This window comes from Anastrepha ludens, chromosome 3 (assembly GCF_028408465.1).
Source record: "Anastrepha ludens isolate Willacy chromosome 3, idAnaLude1.1, whole genome shotgun sequence".
NCBI lineage: Eukaryota > Metazoa > Arthropoda > Insecta > Diptera > Tephritidae > Anastrepha > Anastrepha ludens.
In genome coordinates, this window is record NC_071499.1 from 105,695,897 (window position 1) to 105,722,935 (window position 27,039).

The following is a 27,039-nucleotide window of genomic DNA, read 5'->3' on the forward strand; positions in this document are numbered from 1 at the left end:
TTTCTAAATCAAAACTTATCTTTGAGTAAACAAGTCTCATAATATCTGCTCATAGTAAAAACCTATTTAAGTTCAGTCCCTCATATCAGTCTTCTAAATCAGAATCACAGTTCTTAAATTGGTAAAATATCAAATGACCTTTTGCACATTAAGAATGAACCCATAACTTGCACGTAATGCACTGAATCCACTGTTCACCAGGTATACTGGCTGAATAGGATTCGGTGCATTCCAAACAAAGTGCATCATAGTCGTCGCTTAAATCTGAATAATCATCGTCTTTCGTAGTTTTCTTGCATTTCCCTTTTCCTTTACCTTTGCCCTTGCCTATTGCCTTATTTTTTCCTTTTGGTTTTAGAGTAATTTTTTCTTTTTTCATATTTTTTGAAGTATTCTTTCGTAATTTCTTCATTTTGTTTTCTAAAAGATTTTCTTTCTCAGGACTGTCTGTGTATAGGTATAGTGCTTTTACGTTTTCGTATGTTAATTCTACTTACTAATCGTGGTGCTGCTTTCGGAAAAGGCCTTATCTCTTCAGGTGAAAAAAAATATTGGTTGGATCCAGATGAAGGTGGTGTTACACTTGGATATGGTTCACTTTGTTGAGATATGTCTTGATTTAATCCAGGTAGACGTGGAATTTCAAATGAATGTGCAACAATACCTGACTGATACATGTTTTCTATTTCTGGTTCTCCTTGTACGTGTTCTTTATCAAGGATAGAAGGTAAAGTAACCGATGAATTTGTTTTGGAGGTTGATGGAATAGCAATCGTACTATCAATGTTTTCATTATTTTGCGAATTTGATGGACCTGTGACCGCACTAACAATGGTTGAGGATCTAGCATCATCTTGCGCCTCTGGTAATGGCCTATCAGTCACAAAGGCTCCACTAAATTCAGACTCAGAAAATATGTTTACATTAAGCGGCGAAATTCCGGTGACCCTGAATCCAGACTGTATATTATCGATTGTGGCCGCCATTGGAAGAGAAGTTTTTAACAATTCCGAAATATCATATATTGTGATCGTTTTTCCGGGGTGACTGGCCAGCCAGTTGTCGTTGGCTTTATTGAAATATTTCTTGAGAGGGCCGTAAACGCTTCTGTCAAGTGGTTGTAGCTTATGGCTACAGTGAGGGGGAATGACAAAACAGTAACCCCATTGTCTTTAAAAAAATCAAATACTGGGCGTGGTACAGGCTTTAGTAGGCGTAGAGAGTAGATGGTGGCGTTTTTTCAAAAATAACCGAAAAATAAATATGTTTAAAAAATAATATGGTTGTTTTGTTTGTTTCCCAAAATTAAAAAAAAACAAAAAATTTTTACGACAAAATCTTCTTAAAAAGAATATTTTTGTCCTAAAAAATTAATTTTTATTAAGACAAAATATTACAAAATTAAAATTCTGGGTATTCGAATTCTGCATGTAAATTTATTTTGGACCACAGTTCTGTATTTTTTGAAGTAATGTAAATACAAAAATACAAGAATGATAGAGAGAAGATTGCGCCCATCAGAGAGTACATGACGTCACGTTTTTCCAAGTTGTGCAGTATTGCCAACTATTTGCTCTTCGCAATAAATTTAGTACTTTTTTGTACCGAAAATGCGAAAATTTCGAAGTTTCGTGTTTGTTTCGTTTTTTATTCTCAGATTTTCCTATGATCAGCAAAGGTAGTCTATGTGTGCCCGTATTGTTTCCACATACTATGGCTGCGGGGGATTTGCTTGCTTTGAATCCAGGCGCTGCCGTTTCTTTTTTAGAGACAAGGGATTTGGTCGGCACTATCTTCCAGTATAACCCAGTTGTATTTGCATTATAGACGCTACTGTCCTTATAACACTGCTACAAGCAAACCCTTAAAACTTTCTTTGAAGTTTTCAGCAGCTTCAATGTCAACTGACAGCTTTTCCCCTTGAATATCTAGCTCTCTAATTCCGTCCCTAGACTTGAATCTTTTGAGCCAACCAGTAGATGCTTTAAAATCATTGTTACTCCCATCCTTTCTGTGCATTTCTAATGCCTTTTCGCAAATCAAAGGACCATTTATTGGTTGACCTTGAGCACGTATCTGCATGAACTATGAGTAAACTGCAGTGTATAGGTTTTGATTTTCTGCCATTTTCTTTGTTTTTCTATGCAAGCTTCCATCTTCACTGTCCAGCACGCAAGCAAACTTTGTGATAGATTCACTGTTTTTTTTTTATGAATTCCCAACACCAAACTCTCGAGCTAAACTTGATCCACTTGCATCTTTTTTTAATCGTTCCAAAATTTTAAGTTTGTCAGAAAGACTAAGCACAACTCGTTTACGTTTCGGCATTGCTAGAAGTCACACAGCACAAAAAAAAAAACAGCCCGGACCGTTAAAGCAACTCTAAAGTCAGTCAACGTCAATAGAGAAACAAACTGAATAGACGGATCCGTACTTCTGCCGGCCGCTCGTGTTTTAATGAGAGATTGCCCAAACAAAACTGTCGGCGTCGGATGCGCGTTCGATGCGCGTTCGTTTAGCGGCACAATAACACCACCGACGCTGTTATATTTAGGAACTGCGATACTAACTTAAATTCATAAAGCGCGTGACAGAAAGTAGGTATGTACATATGCACAACGCTGTCAATACCTATGAATGCTCTAAATATAACATGCTATCGATGAAGACACGGAAAATGCCAAAATCCTGATGTTCCCTTGCGCCGCTCTCTGAGTTATTTCTATTAAACGTTTCTATTTCATTTTTATATTCGGGCGCCATGTTTCCTTTCGGTTAACCGACGTTTCGGATGACCGGCTTTCGGATAATCGACGCTCTACTGTAGTTGGTTTATTATGGCCAATATATTCATAAAACCAAAGCAATAACAAAAATGTGTTACACTTCGTTTTTTGCCAGTTTTCTGCTCTGCTGCCTCATTGTGATCTTTCGCTCTGGGGAAAAAAAGTTAACCAAGCACTTAGTTTTCCAGTTTTCCTACCAATTCAAACTTTCTCCATTTCCATGTTCTACAAAATTAGCTCTTTCATAACTATTTTATTATTAGCTCTTTTATAAATAACATTAAAAGTAATATTATCGCACTTGTGTACACACATATACATACATACGTACATAATCAAGTCAAATATTTACTTCATTCAGTCTACAAAATATACGCGATCCTATTTTTATACTCAAACAGACTCTTTGGCGTGCAATCAATTGAATTGAATTGAACAGCTTAAATTGTCGGTATTTTTGACTTTGACAACTTTGCCGGCGTAATTGGCATATCAACATATCGGCGGGCGGGCATCTTTATGAAATTGCCATGACGTGCTCGGTGGCGGCCGTGGCGGCATTTAACAAATTTGTGCAGAGCTAATTAATCAAACTCAATCACAATCACTGCGCGTCCCAACACACGCACAACACACACACACACACCGAAAAAGATGCCACTTAAACAACAGCTACCATGAGAACAACAACACCAAACACAATTTCAAACTATGACGGATAGGTTTCAAAGCAGACGAACGAAAACACACACTTAGGGAGCAGCAGAAATGAAGTTAGCACACCATAAGCGATTGTATTAGGTCACAAATCATGCAACATAATCATTTGACATTACAACTGCCGCAACAGCCAACACATAGGTACACACACTTGCATACAGCCAGACATAATCAGTCACTCACCTACTGGCGGACGCAATATGAAGCGCTGGCTACCTTAATATGCAACGAATGCATTCCAACTCATAATGTGACGTCCATCATCCACATTGAAGCATTCAACAGCCGACAAAACGGGAACGCTTTCAATCTGTGCGACCGTCTGCTGGCCTGCTTGTTTGTATGTCCCTGTGTACGTGTGTCTCACTGTTCATCCAACTGTATGATTATATGCTGCGCCATGCATGCATGTCCGTCCCTTTGCAGTGCGCTTGCGTTCGCGCTCTTGCTTGATGCGCCAATGTTTATTCAGTTGAAATTAACTTGACTCACCTCATCACCAGCGTACTCAGCAGCTACACAATTACACATATATGCACATATACACAAACTAGCATAAAAACACACGCCGTCATTTTAGCGTCCCAAATGAGCCGTTTTTCAACGGTCTTTGGTGGCCAAGCACGTCTGCTCGCCCATCCATCCGCCCGCCACCGGATCAACTATTTAACTCTACCAGTCTCCATCCCACACTCAGGTAAGTACTGTCATGCAGTAGGTCTGCGTTTTTTGTTGTTGTTTTTTTGGTTTTGTTTTTCAAACTAACAAATAGGTGCACTGCATATTCCAGCGTAGACGTACATGAGCGTGTGTATGTGTGCTCTTCCCTATCCAATCCATCTATCCATCCATTCGTCCGTTCTGAGTGTTGGCTGTGTGCGGTGTGGCTGTCTGTCGTTATACACAAACGTTTATCAATGTGAGCGACGAGCTTCAAACATTTGTTCGCTACATTGATTCGCCTCCCTGCTGCATGTTCAATGTTGCAAGCGCACATATCGCTGATGGCACGTATACGTGTATGCCCTTATTGTAAGGCTCACCGCTTTGGCTGACAACATTCTACTGTTCTACTCGTACGGTAAGTCCCCAAGAACAGTAGACGATGAAAAAAAATGTTGGACTTCCTTTTGTTCTCCTCTTCATCGCTTTGCAGCCATTTGGCCAGAAAGTATGTACTGGAGTATAATGAAGTGTTCGAAGAGATGCACACATACATGTATAATTATTCATTTGAACGGTGTGCATTTATTCAGCACCTCAGCAAGCAATATTTTGCTCCCTTTTTTACGAACTCTTTTTCTCTTAATTAATTAACTTTTTCGGTTTATTGAAAAAATGGTGACAAGCGAAATAATTGAAATATTGAATTGCAAAAAGTGTTAAAGGCCATGATTATACGATTATTTACAGGGTGGTGATTTGTTATGTACATACAGGGTACCCGATCTGGATCAATATAAATTTGTGATGTGTCAGAAAATTAGTTTACGATTAGACATTTACAAACAAAAGTCGCTTTTACTGCCATCCGATGCATTTACGCTTCGCCCGATGGACTAACGAATGCTTTGTTGAAGATGAGCATCTTTAGCGAGAAATAATTTTTTGAGCTGAAGCGCATTTTCACCTCGGCGGCTGTGTTAAGAATCAAATTTTTCACATGTGGGTGTCGGAAAGTCCACACATCGCCTTGAGCGAGGCGAGCCATCCACAAGGAATGTCTATTGCTGTGAACTTAAGTCTGACTTTAGCAATACACATTTTTAACGAAAATGTACAGTCAGCCGTTATAGTCATTAGCGAAAACACTATTATTTCGGATTCGAAGGCCTTTTGGCAATTCATCAAATCAAAAAAGTCTTGCTCAATGGTGCCAAACAATGTTTTTTATAATGGTAAATATGCAAATTCTGCCATAGAATCTGCCAATTTATTTGCTGACTTTTTCTGTTCTAATATTGAACCCGACTCCGATTCTAGTTTAACCTCTAATAGTTTTTCACCTCTCAATTTTGGGACTTTGTGCCTATCTGTTACTGATGTCGTCAAGGGTATTATGAAGCTTAAGTCTACAACGAAAACTTACTCGGATGGCCTTTCGGCCATTTTGCTGAAGAATAGCTTGTGTCTCGCTGAGCCTCTCACAATTATATTCAATAAATCGTTGTCCTCTGGTATCTTTGTTGACGACTGGAAATTTACTTCCGTTACGCCTATATTTAAGAGTGGAAATAAAAACGATGTTAGCAACTACAGACCGATTTCGAAGCTTTCGTCTGTCTCAAAACTTTTTGAGATAACAGTGAATGAAAAGTTATATTTTGCTGTCAAAGGCCTAATATCTACCAACCAGCACGGTTTCGTTGCAAGTCGCTCCACTGTCACTAACTTGTCTATTTTCAATGATTACTGTATTTCAGCCTTCCGGAACAGATCTCAAGTTGATGCAATTTATACAGACTTCTCTAAAGCGTTTGACAAAGTATCGCTCTCTTGTCGAAGCTTGCATCATTCGGTATACACTCCACGTTTTTGTCGTGGATCAAATCATATTTGTCCAACAGGCACTGCGTTGTAGCCGTTGATAATACGACATCCCGTGCATTTATTGCATCCTCTGGTGTCCCACAGGGAAGTATTCTTTATACTTTTTATTAACAATATTGGCTCTTGCTTTTCGTTTGCAGACCACTTGTTGTATGCTGATGATCTTAAAATATTTGCTGTGATTAACAGTGTTAGGGACTCTGAATAGTTGCAAACCGACTTGCACAACGTCCGGAACTGGTGCTATTTAAACCATTTGTCACTAAATATAATATTAGCAAATGCTTTCACGTAAAATATGCTAAATCAAACAATACTTTGCATACTTCGTATAGTATTACTGGCTTACCTTTGCAATCCGTTGAGGAAATTAAAGACTTAGGCGTTATTTTTGACTCTAAGCTGAATTTCACCAGCCATGTTAACCACGTCATAAGACGATCATATGCGATGCTAGCATTCGTACGCCGAAATTGTTCTGCATTTACCAACCCACACACTCTCAAAACATTGTATTGTGCTTTTGTTAGATGAAGATTAGAGTATGCCGCTGTTATTTGGAGACCGTACCAAATAGGTCTGTCTAATCGGATTGAGAGAGTTCAGAAAGCCTTTCTTCGTTTTGCGCTCCGATCTTTAAACTTTTCTGAACCTGTACCATCGTACCGCTCTCGATGTTTATTAATTGACTTAAAACCACTTGATAGCAGACGATCTATTCTATCGTGCTCATTTATTATTCGTATCATTTCTGGATCTATTGATTGTCCTTCCCTTTTAAGTAAAATTTAATTTAATATACCCAATATGAGGATCCGACAGTATGAAACCTTTAAAATTGGCTTCTCGAGAACCAACTATGGGGTGAATGCTCCGATTCCTAGGGCTTGTGCAGATTTAAATATGTTTTTCAATTCTTCTGGTGCTGATTTTACATGGCCGTATGGCATCTTAGTCAATCATCTTAAATCGTTCTTTTCTTAGTAACTACTAAACTATTGTACAATACATTAGCTTAATATAGTCTGTAAGAATGTATCCATTCAAAGACAATAAATAAATAAATCAAAAATAAAATAAATATGATATGTTAAACGGGTTTTCATTTAATCAAATTGAAGAGGAAAAAAATTAAGGAAAATATTTTCATAGTTACATATGAATATATGTATATTGGGTGTTTTTTAACTGCATGAGAACTATCGATATCGATAACTACGGTTTGACAGCTGTTTAGCAAATTTTGGCATGTCATCATGAATCGTTTAACGCCAGAACAACGCTTCCAACTTGTGAAAATTACTTTGGAAAAATAAATCTGTTCGCGAAGTTCATACAGCATTTCATCCATTTATGAGCGTTCTGCACGCTGGCGCGATTATCGGTCCTTCTTTATTTCGAAATGAGGCAGGAGCTGCCGTTACGGTGAATGGCGAACGCTATCGGGCCATCCTGACTGATTTTGTGTTTGCAAAAATCAATTACAGGGTGAACGATATGAAGTGTTACCTATTCAAAACACCATAACTTTTTTGTGTGAAATTAGTTTTTATGGGTTTCAAAGACAAAATTGTTCAAAAATGATTACAATTCTAACAAATGTATATTCACTTTAGCTCGATATGACCACCTTTTGTCTTGACTATAGCCTAAAAACGGTCAAAAAATGAGTTGCATGCTGCACGAATGTGATCTTGACGTATTTTGGCCCATTCTCGTATAATCGCTTTTTTCAGCGCATCCATACTGGCATATTTTTTAGTCCTCACTTTGCTCTCCAAAATGGACCAGATGGAATAGTCCATCGGATTTGCGTCTGGCGAATTCGAAAGCCATTGTGTGGACGAAATGAAGTGTGGAACATGATTTTTTAACCATTCTTGGTTACACGAGCTTTATGAGACGGTGCCGAGTCCTGTTGGAATGTCCATGGTCTCCGACCGAAATGTTTGCGTGCACACGGCTCTAAAGCAGCTTCTAAAACAATTTCCCGATAATAAGTCGCCTTCACTGTGCTACCAGGCTCGATAAAAACAATTGGAGAGCGTCCATCAGCGGTCACTGCGGCCCAAACCATTACTTGCGATGGGAAATTGCCTCGAGTAGCCATACGTAGGCTCAAATTCTCGTATGAGCGTTGAGTCAAGTAAACACGATCGTTTTTAGTGTTTATGAACTGCTCAATTGGGAAATTTTTTTCATCAGAAAACACAATGTTAGGAAATTCGCCACGTTCGCCCAAGCGCAACAACTCCTTTGCTCTTTCGCACCAACATTTTTTTTTGCTGGGGTGAAAGATCGTGTGCTTTTTGGAACTTGTAAGCCTTGACCTTGAGCTCATTTTTCAATATGCGTCGAAGACTTTCTTGCGATATTTCCAGTTCTTTGCCCATTTTTCTTCCACTTCGACGTGGATTTCGTTCAAGTCGAGCCTTCACTTTCCGAACCATTTCTTTTTTTGGTCCACCTCCATAGCGTTTTGCAATGCTACCAGTATCATTGTAACGCTTTATAGTCTGACACACAACCATTTTATTCACTTTGAGGTGACTGAGCTCACGAACAATGGCTGGTTGTGATTTTCCAGCCAAATATAACGTAATCACACTATTACGTTTGAAATCCATTACAGAAAAAAAAAATCAACAAAACTGAGACGCAAATGCTTTTGATGGCTTATAAACAATATACTGAACTGTCATTAGAACAATTTTGACGTTGATGTCATGAGCTGTTTTACAGATACGAGCAGTGTGAAGTTGGTAACAGCTTATATCGTTCACCCTGTAGATAAATAACAACGGCATTTGGTTCCAACAACACGGCGCAACTTGCCATAGCAATCGATATATTACAAAATCAATGCGGCGGCCACTTTCTTTCCAGAAGTGATCCCATTCACTGGTCACCTTTTTGCGAAGTCTTCACAGACTTTACTTTTCATGGGGTATTGTTAAGTCATTGGTTTATGTCGAGAAACCAGCAACCCTTGAATTATTGGAAACCTAGATTGCGGTCGAGTTTATTGGAAAAAGTAGTAAAAAATTGGGCTGATCGAATAGACCATCTAACTCGTAGCCACGGTAGACATATGCTGACCTGATTATATGAAACAAAAGTTCACTCCAACAATGTTTCTGTTTCGTATTATCATTTTAAGCACCCTTACTTACTTACTTAGGTGGCCATAATAACCAGTTACCGAGTTACGGCCGACCTCACTAGCTCTCTCCAGGCGCCTCTGCTCCGCGCGCGCATTGTCCAATTCTGTACACCAAGCGAGCATAGGGTTTCCTCCACCTGGTCTTTCCACCGGAGCAATAGTCTTCCTCTGCGTCGGCTCCTTTGGACTTCGCCCTCGAGCACCTTCTTTGCTGGAGCTTCTTCATCCATACGGAGGACATGCCCTAGCCAACGCACAGCTCGTGGTTCATTCTTGAACGGTAGTCTTCGCCCACGCGCACAGGGCCGAAGATCTTACAAAGAACTTTTCTCTCGAACATGTATGGGATTTAGCAATACAAGGCAACGGCCTTGACTGGGTTTAACATGGCAAACTCCAGGGCTCTATCCTTGTCACTTGCTTTATCCAAGTTGACACACAGCCCCCTGGATTTGATCCTGTCTTTTCCTTGGCCATCCTGGATAGCTGCTGAGCACCCGCCGGGCAGTGAACGAATGTCCCCCAGGACACTAAATTTGGGTTGTGCGCTGGGTTTGGGACCCGCCACGGAAAACAAAAAACAACCAGTGAAGACCGCAATAGCCTCGGATTTTAAGCACCCAAGCTCTCAAAAAACACCCGATATAATTGGTGGGTATCTCCTTTCTTAAGTGTTTGACCGAGCTCTACCTTCAGCTTCTCGTGTACGTCTTGATGTTGCTCCACAAATGGATAGACCTGCAGTTTTGCGCTGTCTCAGAGCGGAAGATGGCTTTTTATGAGGAGCTTCTTCAGATGACCACTGACAACCGCACTTACTGTCGAACGAACGCTGTGAATTCTGGTGAGCTCTTAACTTAGGTTTACGTACTCATTTTATATATTCTAGACTAGTTTCCGCTTGCAAAATTTCTTGCACATGACGGATAGTGACTTACAAATTGAGAATGTGTTTAATTTCTGCAGGGCTATTTGATTTACGGTGCCCACACTCACAGACGTTACGTGTACCTGTCTGTTGCCCGTGAGATACACAAAATTTAGCAAGATTTGTGTCCGTAAAGAACAGCTGCTTTCGTTTGGTTACATATTTACACAATACATGTGGGGGTTTGTGTTTGGTTGTATCAACACAATGTTGCCATTCATATTTTTGCATAAATACTTTTACACTCATCCACGTTATCAGTTACAGTTTTTCATTGTATAATAAACCATAGATAATAAGAGAGAGAGCGCGCCCATGAGGACGTTTCAAAACTTGGCAGCATTCACATATTATGGGATTTTGAACAGCTGAAAGGCGAAATATCGGGCTGCCAGCGAAAACGCGCCAAAAATAACTAACGAAAGCAGTTCGTTTTTGCTTAATAGAGAAATTACGCGATTGAAACGTTTATAATTATTTCTCTTAAATTTAATTCAGTTGAAACGTAATAATTTAAATTGAAGTGAGTTTTAGAATTTTTCAAAGCCTCTTATATCCTTTTCAACTTCTACTTTAATTAGTCTTATGTACATATCCATATGAATACATTTTACTCGTACATACATGTACTTTTATTGAAATCTGTATGTTGGTTTATGTCTGTAAATTTGTACCTATATACGTAAATATTCTATGATTGAAAAGCGTAGGTAAGGGAATTTTATTTGAGTTTGAGATATTTTACAAAGATTAAAAGTAATCTGCTTTAACTTATTCTGTTCTTTGTTTAAGCATTTTTTGTTTTTTTTTTTGGTGCCCACTTGTTTTGTTATATTAAAAAATCGCAATATGTTATGCATTTATCTATAACTTACGTTTTTCGTGTTCATTACTTTGTTATTATTAAATTTTTTTTCTATTTCAGTTTTAAATAATCTGATTTATATATCGATTTCTTAATTGTTGGCTTATTTATGCACATATTTCATACGGATTGTGCTTATTTGTAGTATATGTAGGTGTATATGAGTGATGTAAGGCTATTGGGCAACTGCACACTAAATACTAACCTCAATGGTGGTGTGGAAACTAAACATTCCCAACTTTTGTTTAAAAAATACCCAATTCATGTTTCTACCGGTGTGGCAATATTGGTAAATGTTATAAAAAAATGCACATTTTCAGCGCTCTCACGAGAAAAAAGAGTTTCCCATCTAGTCATCTATGATAATAAACCAAAGCCAAAAAGCAACTAATGCAAATAGATCATTTATCATGGCGCTCTCATACGTTTGATCGTGTCAGCTGGCACGGAACGTACGCTTGCGTCGGTGAGCGTGGGCACCATTATTTATAGCTAAACGTTTGATTTCCCGAACATTTCTAGCGCATGAGCTGTTCTCTCGCATTGTCTCTCTCTCTCCATGCTAAAATTTGTCTCTGCTCCAATTCTTTTTTTTTTCTAGTATGGTTTTGATAGATATCTTCATATTTATCTTGGTCTTATAATTTTTTCATGCGGTGTTTGTATAAATGTATTTGATCGGGTGCATACAAATTTGCATCCAGTATACGGAACGGAATGAAATAAATCACTTGCCGGTCGCCATACAAAAAAAAATTTGTAAAAGTCCACACCTGTACTGAAAGCTTACAAGTAATTGCGAGGATTTCGGCACCACCACCTTTTTTTAACCTTTGCTTTTTTATATTTTTTTTCCTAGTTATTTGGTATCCAATTTTCAAAAACAATATGTCATAGTTTTAGTCTAAAGGAGCTCTATACAAATATTTATTTCCTACTACTACAATACAACTATCAACCGTTAATTTTTCAATTGGTCACTAGTCACTGGTCGCTGGTTTCTAGTCACTCTTGAACTAATATGACTTGTTTCCACAACAACAGTTTTCTTGACCGCAGTTTTGCTGACCAAATGGCTTTTCACTGCAGCGTACATAACTTTCTACATTCTACGCTTTATGTGTATGTATGTATGTATGAGGTATGCATACTGATTAGTTGTTTCTTATCTCACTCAGTAAGCGCTGAAACACAACTTTTATTCTCCTAATTTTTTTTCTTGTTTTTAGCTGCCCATTGGATTGGCTTTTCGACCAATTGGCGACACACGGCCCATTAGCTCAGTTGGTTAGAGCGTCGTGCTAATAACGCGAAGGTCGCGGGTTCGATCCCCTCATGGGCCAACAAATTTTTAAATTTTATTTATTTTTATTTTTGTGGAACAACATCAAAACGCACACCACAAATATTAGGAGGAGCTCGACCAAACACCCAAAAAGGGTCTATACACATATATATATATATATATATATATATTTATTTTTATTTTTACTCAAACAACGATTTTTTAAATTTAAGCAAAGCACATTGAACAGGTAGTAGCAGTGGATATTAACAGGAGAAGCTGATTTAGATTCCAGTGATCAAAAGCAAAACAAAATACACTGCTTTTGTTGTTTTTGCTCTACGGCTACTACTTGTTCAATGCGCATTGAGTTTATAAAATAAAATAAAAAACAGTATATTTGTTAGAAAAATTTCTCACAATTTATAAACAAAGTATGTATGCTCTTTTTACACAGTAGAAATTTCAAAAATTCTGGCAAAAGTTGATGAACAATGTTTGTTTTGCCATTTATGACATTTTGCGCAGCAATCTAGGTTAATGGATGAGTATCAAGAATGATAGAAAGAAGATTGCGCCCATCAGAGATTACGTGACGTCACGTTTTTCCAAGCTGTGCAGTATTGCCAACTATTTGCTCTTCGCAATAAATTTAGTGCTTTTTTATACCGAAAATGCAAAAATTTTGAAGTTTCGTGTTTGTTTCTTTTTTTTAATTTAAAGCTACCGAAACTTTAAGTTAAAAAACAAAGTATATTATTAAACAAAAAAAGGTTAAAAAAGGTCACTCTGAGAAGATTTTAGTGCTAATGAAAATTAGTTGGTTCTTATAAAATTTGATATTTTGAAAGTGTGAATTTCATTTTTTGCTCCTTTTAAGGTTATGCAAGAATATTAAATGTCCCTTTCTCAACTCTTCTTAAGATTGAAGACCTTTTTACACATTTTAAAAGGCGTTTGATTTTACTGAATGCGAATTAAAACCATAGAGATGTAATCGTTTCTTCCGGCCATCAATCCTTAGTGGGACATAGGGCATCAATAGATGTATTCATTGTAAAAATAAGCCACAAAATACCAGAAAATACTAAAGAAACCATACTGACATTTTTACAAAAAGAGTACATAACCTCAAATATAGCAAATAAGTCATTCCGCTTAACGAAAAAAACTCATAAATTAAATTGTACATAAGCATAACACATTTATTTAAAAAAAAATACGCACATTCTAAAGACAATTTGTCACGCATACAAAGTTCTTTAAGTGATTCAGTAAAAATGTGTTGGGTTATTTTCTTTGAATGGGCATTTTAGTGCGTTTTTATATCCAAAGCTAGGCAACACTGCAGTAGCGAGAGAGGGATTTGACTGCCGAAAGCAGAAGAACACCAACAACACCTGCAATCGCGGGTAATGCCACCAGATGTTAAAAAAAAATAAAGCTAAATAAAACTGAGTGAATTATTTAAATAATTATTAAAAAATGTATATTTTACAAAATTATAAAAATTACATTTTAATTAGAACAGACTAGAAAAATGTAATCAAGAAAGAACTAAAACTCCAACACTAAATAACAAAAAAATAACTAAATCAAGTTACGAAAATGGTATTCTGGCCATACTGGAGCTAAAATCATGTAACTCATTGTCCAATTCGCTGAGAGCAAAGTAACGGGACCACGATAGGCGCCATCTTATTATTCTTTCCATCATGGACGAGTATCATATCCTTCCAAATATAGGCTAAAAATGTATGCAGGGTGCCCATGGTATTTGAGAACAAGTTAAGAGTAAAACTAGTTTACTTTTATTTTGAACAAAATTTAATGAAACTTCATGAACTTTTTACGCAGCATTAACTTATTATAAATCTATAAAATCATTTCTCGTTGCAGTCGTTTCTTGGTCAACATTTTTCGTCAGACATAACATCTCAGGCGATTCAGGGTGTTTCATTTTGTTTAGAAGGATTTATGTGGCAGATCTTCATTGACAAGTCGACAGTTAAGACCCTCAAGAGCATTAATCTCCCTCGCAAGGGCACTCGGCAATGATCGTTTGCACCTGTTGGACAGTGTCAGAACATTCCTCGTGTTTTTTGCGTTTTGCAACAGATTCTGCATCATCGCCTGATGCTTCCAATTCACTGCGAACCTTATGAATGAATGAACGGGCGCACTTAAGAAAATTAGAGATTTCTAAATCGGTGCGATTTTCACATATAGTATAGCGACGACAACTGCATATCTCTTCATTTCTTGGAGAAGTTGTAGTCTTCCATGTCTTATCTGGAAAAGAACAAAAACCAAATTTAATCGTTTCGAAAAGTTAAAGCCACATATACGCATGTCCTCAACTACCAGGCCTGTAGCAAGATTTGCTACATCATGAATATTTGTGTTGTATATTCTTGCATCCACAAGCACCTTTAATTCTTGCGTACAATGTACAACCCAATTAGTATTGTCAAGTTATCTACGTACATATGAACCTCAACCTCCACACACTTTAGAATGCGACTTAAAATTGGATTACCAGCAGTCTCCAGGCTGTCATAACAAATTATTCACTGATTCGTTCTTTTAAAGAGAGAAAATAGAAGGCGTGGCCAACATCACACCGTTAATCGGCTCTCAGGGAATAGGAAGAAATCAGCTGATTTGCTGACGTAACAGGAGAAGAGGCGGGCAAATACTGTGATTGTGTTGGTCATATACGGAAAAATGAACGCAACCAATGGCATGTTACTTCGTCATAGATGACTAGATGCGAAACTCTCTCATTTTATGCTTGATATAGTAAATATTACAATCATTCTATTGGCAACTACCTATGTATAGAGGGTTATGAAAGTGAAGCAAAAAGCATTACACGCCTTTAACTCTAATTTGAATTATTCTATTTGTATCTTAATTTTTGTTATAATTCTGTTCTGAGGTAGTTGACTATGACTGATCGTTCGATTTGCTATTACTTCATTACAGGTCTCTTTGTCATAAAAATTTATTTTCTACTTTTTAGTTCGATTAGCAATAAAAGTGTGTGTTTTTAACGGTTTTTTATTTTCTACTTTTTAGTTCGATTAGCAATAAAAGCGTGTTTTTTAGTTTCTGTTAAACTATTTTTTTTAACTTCCTAACACTTTACTTAATGTAGAAATTTTAAGTTTAGTTATGTTAAGTCATTGATTTTTTATGCGTTTACGTGAAAAAATCTGTATATGCCGGGTTCCGATTGCTATTTTGTAATCCTAAAATTCTTTTTTATCGATTGAAAATCCAAAGCTATGCAGTTATCGACCTTCATACAGAAGTAATTGGAAGAGAGAACTTCGTTCTCGGAGAAGGAACCTGGTTACCCCATCCAAGGAAGGCAACGGTCGAGGAAATTACCCACTCCCGAAATATAGAGATAACAACAGAATATACTGACATAATTAACATTCAACCGACTTTTTTCCATTAAATAGTTAATTGAAGGTCGAGATTCGTTTTTATGAATGAAAATTATTGTTATCATTGCAGTCAGTGAATTAATGATTCGATATATTCGTGTTATATTTAATTCCTTTCTTATCGACTTTGAGTCTAAAGCTATGGAGTTATCGGCCGTGATAAAGAAGTAATCGGGATGAAGAACTTATTTCGTGGAGGGAGCTTGAGAAACGGCTACCCCACTCCTGAAACGGAGAGGTAACAACAAAATATACTGACATAATCAATATGTTACATACTTTTTCCCACATAGATCATTGATTGAAGGTCGAGCCTTGTTTTTCTGAATGAAAATTATTGTTTTCATTTAGTCAGTGATTTATAGTCCGATTTAATTGTGTTATATTTAATTCCTTCTTTACCGACTATATGTCCAACAACAACAACAACAACAGCACAGAAAAAGGAGACCGTGGATTATATTGACACAATTAAAACGAGATATAAAGTTCCAGTTTGGTTTTTTTAGTTCATTTTTGTTGTGAATTGTACTTTAATCGATAAAATTGTATAAATGAATTTATGGTCATGATAAATTCCTTCTTTACTTGTCAAAATTTTATTCCGTAAAATAATTTCAAAATTTATGTTTTGATTATTTTATTGTAATTAACAAAATTACATCTTATAAGAAAATTATTTCATCTTATATGAAAATTGAATAGAGGAAATTTGCGTGTATGAGACTTGTATTATCTACGCATGTGTAATGACTATACAAAGTGAGAATGCAACTACCATGAAAACATTTTAGCCTTATATTCGTACTGCAGTGTCGCGTGCCCGAGCAAGTTCGAATTCGAAAGAGTAAGTCGTAGACTCCCGAAATCAGTAAAAGTAACTCGGAGAGTGCAGGCATGCGCAGACCGCGCGTTAGCTCTGTCTTTCTTACTCTTCTACAGAAGATCTAAAAAAGAAAATATTAGTCCTGGCAATCCTAATAAGGATAATGGAAAACTTTTATCAAATTATTGCATTGTCATCGGTCCTTGATAGGTGTGCAAAATTCCAAGTCGATCAGATTTTTAGAAGCCAGTGAAAATTAAGCTCAAAGACTCCGTTACATTCATTCATACATACATACATACATACATACATGCAACCCGAGCTAATAAAAGCGTGTTAAAAATTAAAACTTGTTTTTGTTAATTTTACAAATTAGTTTTTGTTACCCGCTTTTAATGTCATATCCAAAAATTGCAATTTTTTTATTTAATATTTCTTTATAACTATGTTTATCGCCTTCACCATTGCCTCTCTAATTTATTGAAGTTTTGCTCATTTATGTATTTTGTACTGATTGTGCTTAGTTTTATTGTATAAGTATATACTTATATATTATATTATATCTATGTGGGGTGGGACCTATTATTTATATCTATGCAAAATTCCGAATTTTTATTTAAAAAATCCGCAACTAATGTTTCTTCCGGTGTGGCATCACTAACCCAAGTTATACAAAATTCACATTTTCACAGTGCCCTCACTTAAAAAGAGTTTCGCGTCCAGTCATCTATGGTCTGAACAGCGACTGATTGGACGAGCCTAAGCGCACGTGTGAAATGAGGGAGCATAAATCTGCTGCCGAATCTCCAAGGCGAACTCATTAAAGGTTGTGACAATTCAAGGATAATAGAATACAAAGTTGCGCCTTCCGAATTCGCTGTGTCGTCAGAGCCCATGAATAAACGAACAAAAGGAAGAGGAATTTCTGGTTTGTGAAGAGGAAGAGTAGGCGAAAGCAACGGACAAAACAAAAAATTTTTTTGTTGAAAATGTTCAAAATCTCAGATCAGCCAGGCAGGCGCTAAAAAGTCATTAAAACTAGCAAGCAAGAAAGTTTCAAAAAAGGATGGTATTATCCAAATTGAAAAGTGTACGCACACCCCAAATTACTTACCCAGTAAGGTTGCGCAAAATTGTTACTACTCTCTTCCCTCAAAGATCTAAAAGCATTTCCTCATCCTGCATACAGGTGACATCACCGAACCAGAACTCCAAGCGGCGTGTAATAAAATAAAATCCAAGAAAGCTCCAGATCCAGAAGGTATACCAAATAACGCACTGAAATTAACGATTTCCAAACACCAGACATATTTCAAGCAGTATTCCAAACCTGCCTTAACTAAGGCACTATCCCAAAGAGGTCGAAGAAGCAAACACTTGTGACCAAGGGCAAGAAAAAGCCTGGCGAACCCGAGTCTTACCGACCAATATATTTACTAGACACAATGGCGAAAATTCTGGAGAGAATTATTTGCCACAGGTTGTCTTGTCTTTCGCTGAAGATACCACATGCCAGTTTGGTTTCAGGCAATCCCGCTCAACAGTGGATGCTTTCAAATAGATGCTAGAAATGATTTTAACACAGCTAGTTGACAACGTATACTAGAAACCCTCGCGAAAATAAATTTGCCTAGTTATAGGCATAGAATAATTGAGAGCTATTTCACGGACCGTAAACTGAGATTTAGAAGTGAGAAAGGCTTGGGGAGTATATCGTGTCAGCTGGGGTTCCTCAAGGATTAGTTTTAGGTCCACTGCCATGAAACTTAATGTATGGCGGGGTTCTAAGACTGGATAGCCCCCTAAAACTAAAGTTATTAGATTCGCGGATGACATAGCGGTGGTAATGGTAGCAAAACATATGGCAAGACCGGTGGAACAGATCACCGAAAAGTAGATGGACGCATGGGATAATACCCATTCTTACCACGTAGTTAGAAAGGAACCATGGGGAAACAACTTCCACCTAACCCAATTCCTTTTAAGACACGGAGTATTTCGAAAATATCTCCAAACTGCCCAATCTGCACGGAGAGGGAAGAAAACGCTGATCACGTCTTGTTCCAATGCCCACGCTATGCTCCCGAAACCTCTGGTATATTAAATGGAGAAAATATTATAGATTTTATGCTAAAATCGGGTGATAATTGAATACGATTCTGCGTGCATTTAAAATAAATCAACAATGATTTACGATGCGCGGAGGTTCGGAGACGAAATAATTAGCAGCCCCGTGGGGTAATTCATTTTTTGACAGTTCCGCGGTGAGAGTGGTAGATAGTGGCGAGGCGTTTAGGCTACAAGTCGTGCATCCTGCTATACCGGTATAGCTGTACTCATGAGAGTTTCCTCTTCACGGACGTCATCCCGGAAAAAAGCACAAGCAATTGTACACATACACACACACACTTTCTTGCGACGGAGTCATCCGTATAAAAACGCACAAACCCGCATTTGGAGGTTGTATATTCATTTGTGCTTTCACAATTTAACACCCAGCATTTCGTTTCCATTGGTTTGTTTAGTCTAAATGTTACAAAATCTCCATATTAACAAGCCATTCCTTCAGACTTGTCAAAATCGCAAACAATAAAGGAACTGTTTTGAGAAGACGCCACCTTCAGTACTCAATTCGCCTTGATGGCAATTAGACCGGCAGCAATGTTTTGTACAGTTGAATGTCAGGACAAAGGAAATCAAGTAAAAAAGATCATTTAAATTTGTTCCGTCATCCTAATATAGATATACAGCTAATGAAAAAAAAAAACAAATCAGCTAATCCTCTGATATCTCCTTTAATAGAATCGCCTTTTGAATCCCCTATGATGTGGCAGCCCAAATTACTCTCATAGTTTTGCTTCTGATGGCCAATCCTTGCAATCTATAATCCTTGGTTGTCTAGGATAACGAGTAGGTAGGACCTCGTTGTTCAACCAACAGCAGGCCGACCTGGTGAAGACCTTTTTTTGCAAAAAAAACGATATAAAGAACCCCGCCTGCTGACTGCATATCTTGTTCGTAGTGCAGTATTGTCTCTGTCTCTGTTTCAGCATGCCTATCAGAGTGAAAAATCCTGCGAGTCGGCACTGCAAAAGCTTGTTGATAGGGTAGAGCTGGCCATCGACAGGAGGGACTACGCTATGGGCATCTCTTAGACATAGAGGGGGCGTTTGATAATGCCACTTTGACAGTATGTGTAACTCAGAGGAAGATCTGTTGGTGTCATCTGGGGTTAATAGAGGCTGCCCCCAAGGCGGTGTGCTATCTCCATTGCTCTGGTGCAAGGTAATCGATCCTCTACTCACTACCTTAAACGATTCGGGAGTCTACGCACAAGCATATGCGGACGATGTTGCTTGTTTGGTAACAGACGCTTCGCTTATGAACGTCTGCAAGAAAGTGCAGAAAACTCTGGATCGGATTGACACTTGGTGCTGTGCGAATGGGCTATCGGCAAATCCCGCCAAGACTGGTGTTGTCCTCTTTACCAGAAGGAGGAAGCTTGATGGACTCGTTCTGCCAAAGCTAAAAGGAGTCACAATCCAGCTATCCAAGGAAATTAAATATCTTGGAGTAATCGTCGATAGTAAGCTCCTATGGAAATCACACGTTGAAACAAAGGCATCCAAAGCACTGACAGCTTTCTGGCAGTGCAAAGGTGTCTTTGGGAAAACGTGGGGTCTCTCTCCTAGCAAGGTCCTATGGATCTACACGGCTATAATAAGACCCATTATCACCTATGCATCAGTGGTCTGGATGAGTAGACTCTCCCTAGTGGGAGTCAGGAGGACCTTATCGAGACTACAATGCACTGTGGCCATCTGTTGCACCGGAGCTTTTCCGACTACTTCAGACACGGCATTAGATGCTCTGATTGGTTTACCACCACTTGATGCTTTCATCCAAGGAGAGGCCTTGAAGGCCATCTGCAGACTGAAACACAATGGGAACTGGTACGGCCCTTGTCCGGCATTGGAACACAGAGAAGGCATGGACGTCGATCCAACAATTCTCTCCATGCCCCTTGACTCCATGCCATCAAGAGTCGTACTTGAAAAGAGATACAGTGTAGTGCTACCAGAAGCTCAACTGTGGGAAGACTCAGAAAATGAGCCCGGCAAATACTGTTTTCGCATTTTTACGGATGGCTCCAGAACCGAGCATGGCTCCAGGTCTACGTGGAATCCAGCGGGGCAAAACTGCACTTTGCTCTTGGAATGCATACATCTGTATTTTAAGCGGAGGTGTATGCAGTTCAAGAAGCGATGAACTTTATTGTGGAGAAACGATGGTGAGGCAGATCTATATGTGTCTGCAGCGACAGCCAAGCTGCGCTTATGGCCTTGGATAGCCCTCCAACCACATCAGGGATAGTCAAGTCCTGTATATCCGGGGTGAACTATGTCGGTAGACATAATAGCCTGATGCTAACTTGGGTCCCGGGACACGTGGGTATCGCGGGCAACGAGACCTCTGACTCCTTAGCTAAGATTGGCCCAGGGCCCGTTTTGCCACTCCCTTCTGCGGCCATCACAGCCACGGTTAGCAAATGGGTAACTACCACCCACAAGCGAGCCTGGCAGGCTGAGAGAGGCTGCAGATGAACTAAACTGATGTTACCTGTCATGTCCGATCGACTGTCGCAAACCCTTCTGTCATTAAGCAGAAGGGAGTGCAGACGGCTGGTTGGACTGATGACGGGCCACTTTCTGTGGGCAAAGCACATGGAAAGGTTGGGCATCTCAGACAGTGTACTCTGCCCAGCTTGTGAAGAGGAGGATGAGACGGCGGACCACCTCCTGTGTGTCTGCCCCGCCTTCGCTCAAATCAGGTTTGAGGTCTTTGGCACTGATGTGTTAAGAAGCGACCATCTTGGCACCTTGGCACCACAAGATCTACTCAGATTTCTTCGGAGATCGGGTAGATTTAAAGAAAATTAAAAGGGAATCCAAGTGTAGTACAATGGACTTAATTAATGTCTGAGTGCTGCATTTGCTAGTTGTCCCGACAAAAAAAAAAATTCAAGTAACTTCAAGACGTTTGCTCTGAAGACACTGAAGGCTTTATAAAATCGAATTAAAAATAATTTCTTAACTATTTCTTCTTTACTATGTGAATCAAGATCTATTCTGGAACAAACAAAGATGTGATGTGAAATGACCCCTTTAGATTTGTTTAGGTAGTTTTCCCATTTATTTGAGTTTCACACTCTTTATTGCTTCAGGAATGCTTTTAAATTAAATTTGATGGCAAAGGAATTATTAGCAGCCAGATACAATGGCTCAAATGACCTCTACTCATCTTTCCAGAGTTAAATGAGAGCAGTAATGAATGAAACCGTAAAAACGTTTTCCCATAAATAAAAGTACACTTGCATTTTAAAAGTTAAATACTGAGACAAAATCCATTTATTATTGTCACATTACAAAGCATTAAAAAAATTAAACAAACGCACACTTAGAAATGCAACATCTTCCTTGGCCTGCTATCGAACTGCCAGCCCAATGTAATTGCCAACCTTTTTCTAGGCAGTGTCTCCGAAAAGTCCAACCGCTCATACTTTATTTGCCTGTAAATGACTCACGTTTGCATCATTAAATTACTCAATTGTGACCTTTTCTTGATAGTACCTAATTTTTTATATCACGAATATACACGAATCTATGTTAGTAGCAGTATGTATGTAATTTTGATTTTACCCTTATATACACATACATACAAGCTGACAGTTTCTATTTACACTTGCCAATGAATGTTTCGATTAGACAATAAAATAAATGCCCAACTTCAACACTTTACTCTATAAATTGACCCATAAATGCATTGGATATGGGTTCCCTTGATGAGCATACATATATACATACATACATACATATGTAATCTCTTTTATTGGTTTCATCATTTTCTATTGCACAGTTGAGGGGAAATACATATTCGAGTACACTTGTAAATGCGACTGATGTCATAAAGTGGCTCTCATGCTTGCTGCTACCCTGCAGGGAAAAGTACTAGAACACTACTGCTTAACCAGTTCGTGCTCTTTCTTTTTTCCATGTTAGCAAGTCGTATTTTTAATACGACGCTGTGCTACGAAATGTTAATTGTACGGTAATGCATCAGCGAAATACCACTTCATATTAGCCAAATAAATTCTATAGGGTGGGCCATGTAAAATTTGCTTTTTGAATTGGCTATAAAAAAAAACTAATCAATATTTTTCCAAACCTTTCTTTTGACGTGATAACGTCTTATAATTCGATTTAACAGGCTGCACGCACGAAAAAATGTGTCGTTACCTTGCTCATTTATCGTTACCTTGCTCATTTGTCGTTACCTTGCTCATTGCCGTAACCTTGAAGGAACTGCAAGCGAAGGCGCGGAACGAACGACAAAGCAAACAAAGCAAACGAAAGGCAACGTTCGACATCTTGCTCTCCCCTATTTAAGTGAGCGTATATATGTATGTATATGCGCATATGTACATATATAAATTCACGTATTTGTATCTGCATATGCATTCTTATTGATTATTATTAATTTGATTCACTTGAAGAATTTAAAATAAAACCAAGTTTGTTAATAATACCTGTTGTTTTAATGTTATTATTATTAATTTTTTTATTATATATGAAGGAAAAAATTTATGGTAATATTTACCATATACCTTATAAGATATGTTGTATACTAATATATGTATATAAACATGTACATATACAATTTCGCGCAATTTTCAAAACGAACAAATCTATATGTAAAGATGCATACAAATCATATGGACATATCAAATATACGAATCTATTCCGTACGCAAGCAAATGTAAGCTAATGTGCTTGAACTGCAAGCGAGAGCGCGGAACGAACGACAAAGAGCACAATCGGTCCCCGCGTTCGGCAACGTTCGACATCTGGCTCTGTCCTACTTGAGTGAGCATATATATGTATGTGTATGTATGTATATGCGCATTTGTATATAAATTCACATACTTGTATTTGCATATGCCTTCTTCCTGTGTGCATGGTAATGAAACATTTCTCTGTTGAGAATAAACGATGATAGGAAAAATAGGAAATGAAAGGGAGTGTTTCAAGTGTAATGTGTCTTGAGAAAGTCAAATCGATGATGTTGCCTCTTAGTGTTGTTGACTTATTAACGTCTGATGCACAATCGAAATTGAAGATATCTTTCATGAATTTGATAAATGTTTCGTCATTTTTCCCGTTTGTGTAAATGTAACTTGACCTATTCCATTGCAATTCCAATTACCTCCTCCTCTATATTCATACAAAATATCTATCAAACAAATAAAATTAAAATTTTGTTTTGAAAATTGCAACCATTCCATCAATATTTTCTTATGACGTTGTCACGTTAAACTATCGTCAGTAAACCGACTTTACAGACAACCTCTTTTTATTTTGAAGATTGAACATTGTCATTTATGAATGAAAAATAATATCGTTCGTTCAAATGACTGCCACGACTGACTTTAAAGTAGGCCATTCGATCAACCCAATTTTTAAGCACATTTTCGATTGTTTGGGCTCCAATTTCATGAATGGCAACTTCGATTTCGTGTTCTAAACCATCAATCGTCTCTGGATGGTTTGCATAGCATTTGTCCTTAACGGCTCCCCACAAAAAACAGTCCAACGGGCTTAAATCACAGCTCCGAGGCGGTCAATTGATATCGGAATTCAGAAACGGTAGCCAAAAGTTCGAGTGTAACTTTGGTAGTATGACAAGTTGCACCGTCCTGTTGAAACCAAATGTCGTCCATGTCATCCTCTTCAATTTTTGGAAACAAAAACTCGTTGAGCATGTCACGGTAACGCTTGCCATTTACTGTAACCGCGGCTCCTCGCTCATTTTCGAAAAAAAAATGGCCCGATGATGTCGCCAGACCAAAAACCGCACCAAACAGTGACTCGTTGTGGATGCATTTGCTTCTCTAGAGTAACGTGTGGATTTTCTGAGCCCCAAATCAGACAATTTTGCTTATTGACGTAGCCACCGATGTGAAAATCAGAAAAGAAGAAAAAGACTCACCACTTTGGAAATAGGTTTTCAATATTTCCCAATTTTGTTCAAGCGTATAGCGTCCCATTTCGTAAATGTCCAACCCTTAAGTAAATTATGAACACATTTGACATGTCATTTGTGTTACCATTCTCAAAAAAAAGTAGGTGGTTCAAGAAGCAAACGCTATATGGCCCACCCTGTAGTCCAATATGTTTCTAAAATAACCAGTTTTAGATCAGTTGAAATATAAAGGCTAAACATCCATTCATTGCAACGTTTTAAAATATTATACTTCAAATTAAAAGCGTGTACAGAAATGTTTTTTTTTCCTTGAAATAAAATGGAACTTTTTTCAGGCACAATAATCGGTTAAATATTCAAAAACTCAAAGACTTAAACTTACGCTAAAGTCAATCCTAAAAATATTAAAACAAATTCTTTAAGAAACTAGTAAAGAAATAAAAGTTTAGATATTCACTTAGGAATATAAATAAAATGAATGCTAGTTCAATTTCGGATTTGTGATTTTATGTGTCCGGTTCCTGCGAGTATATTTCTGTGAGAGCCGACTTTGAAAAAACGGCTGAAAAAACTGCTTTTGAAGTCTTCATCGTCATCACTTCTTCAAAAGAATCCTTAACAAGGTGACTAAAGACTTAACAAGGTGACTAAAGACTTAAAATCAAAACTGCGAGAATTTAAAGATCAAAAGACCGCAGATTACCTGAGGAATTTAGATCCATATGCAAATAACTCTGAGCACAACCTGTGGAAGGCAACCAAATATCTAAAGAGGCTCACCAGAAGAACCACTGTCATAGAAAATAGTAACGGCCACCGGTGCCGAGAAAATAAAGAAAAAGCTGAAGCATTCGCTCAACATTTGCAATCAGTTTTTCAACCGAACTTGATTCCCAATAACGAAAATACTACTCAGGTGCATAACTTTTTGGATTCGCCTTGTCAGCTAAGCTTGCCCATTCGCAAAACTTCTATTAAGGAAGTAGCGAATGAAATTAAGCAAATAAAGCTTAAAAAATCTCCAGGTTTTGACAAAATTGATGGACTTACTATAAAGAACCTGCCTCCAAAATGTATTAGACTTCTTACCTATATATATAATGCGATGCTTAGACTCAACCACTACCCAAGTCAATGGAAATGCGCCGAGGTAATCATGATACCGAAACCTAACAAACCAGAGCACTGCCCGTCTTCATATCATCCAATTAGCTTGCTGGTGACCTTCTCTAAGGTATTTGAAAAGATACTTTTAAGAAGAATGTTACCTGTTTTAGAGGATTGCGATATAATACCTGAACATCAGTTTGGGTTTAGGAGGGGGCATGGGACTCCTGAGCAATGCCACCGAATTGTTCAAATTATCAAGAATGCTTTTGAATGTAAACAGTATTGCACTGCGGTATTTTTAGATATCAAGCAAGCATTCGATAAAGTTTGGCACCCAGGGTTACGCTATAAAATAAAAAATTGGCTTCCAGCTCCTTACTATTTAATTATAAAGTCATATCTTACTGGTCGTACGTTCTATGTCGATGAAAAAGATGAATCTTCAGAGTTGTACCCAATTAATGCTGGAGTTCCTCAAGGGAGCGTATTAGGCCCCGTTCTATACACAATATTTACCGCTGACCTACCGATTAACAGTAACATAGATGCTGCAACATATGCTGATGTTACAGCTTTTATTGCTACAAACTGCAATCGTAATGACGCATCACTTCACCTACAACAATGGTTGAAAAATGGCTAATGAATTGGAAGATGGAAGTTAACACTCAGAAGTCTGTTCAGATAACGTTTACTTTGAGAACCGGGAATTGTCCTCCCGTATTTTTGAATGGCTCTACCATACCTGAAAGTGAAACTGTCAAATACCTCGGAGTACATTTGGACCGAAGAATGACCTGGAAAACCCACATTAAAGAGAAACAGAAACAACTCAAGTTTAAAATGAAAAAAATGTACTGGCTCTTAGGCTCGCGATCACAACTTAGTCTCGAAAATAAAGTACTGCTCTACAAAGCTATCTTAAAGCCAGTATGGACATATGCAATACAGCTTTGGGGAACAGCGAGTAACTCAAACATTGCAGTCCTGCAAAGATACCAAGCTATGACTTTACGAAGCATTGTTGGTGCTCCTTGGTATATAACTAACTTCGAAATTCACAAAGACTTAAATGTACCTTATGTTAGAATTGAAATCACCAAAGCCTCTCGAAGATACCTAGACAGACTGTCGTACCATGAAAACTTACTGGCAAGAAATCTTCTACACCTATTGTGTAGGATGGATGTCAAACGCCTTAAAAAAATTCATATTTTGGATCTCCCAAACAGATTTGAGGAAACATAATTGATTTGTAGCGAATACAACTGTTTTACAATATATTGATTGGTCTCAATGGAGCGCAAT

General features: G+C 37.9%; 1 long non-coding RNA gene and 1 other non-coding gene across 3 annotated transcripts in view; both read left to right on the top strand.

Annotated features, from left to right (window-relative positions):
• LOC128858688 (uncharacterized) overlaps positions 1-27,039 on the top strand; it is a 37,812-nt gene that overhangs the window by 1,667 nt on the left and 9,106 nt on the right. For both annotated transcript variants that reach the window (XR_008454049.1, XR_008454048.1), the window contains exon 2: positions 3,188-4,203. This is a non-coding gene — a long non-coding RNA (uncharacterized LOC128858688). The remainder of the gene's footprint in view (positions 1-3,187; positions 4,204-27,039) is intronic.
• On the top strand, positions 12,282-12,355 carry Trnai-aau (transfer RNA isoleucine (anticodon AAU)). Its single transcript has one exon. It is a non-coding gene; the product is annotated as a tRNA-Ile (tRNA).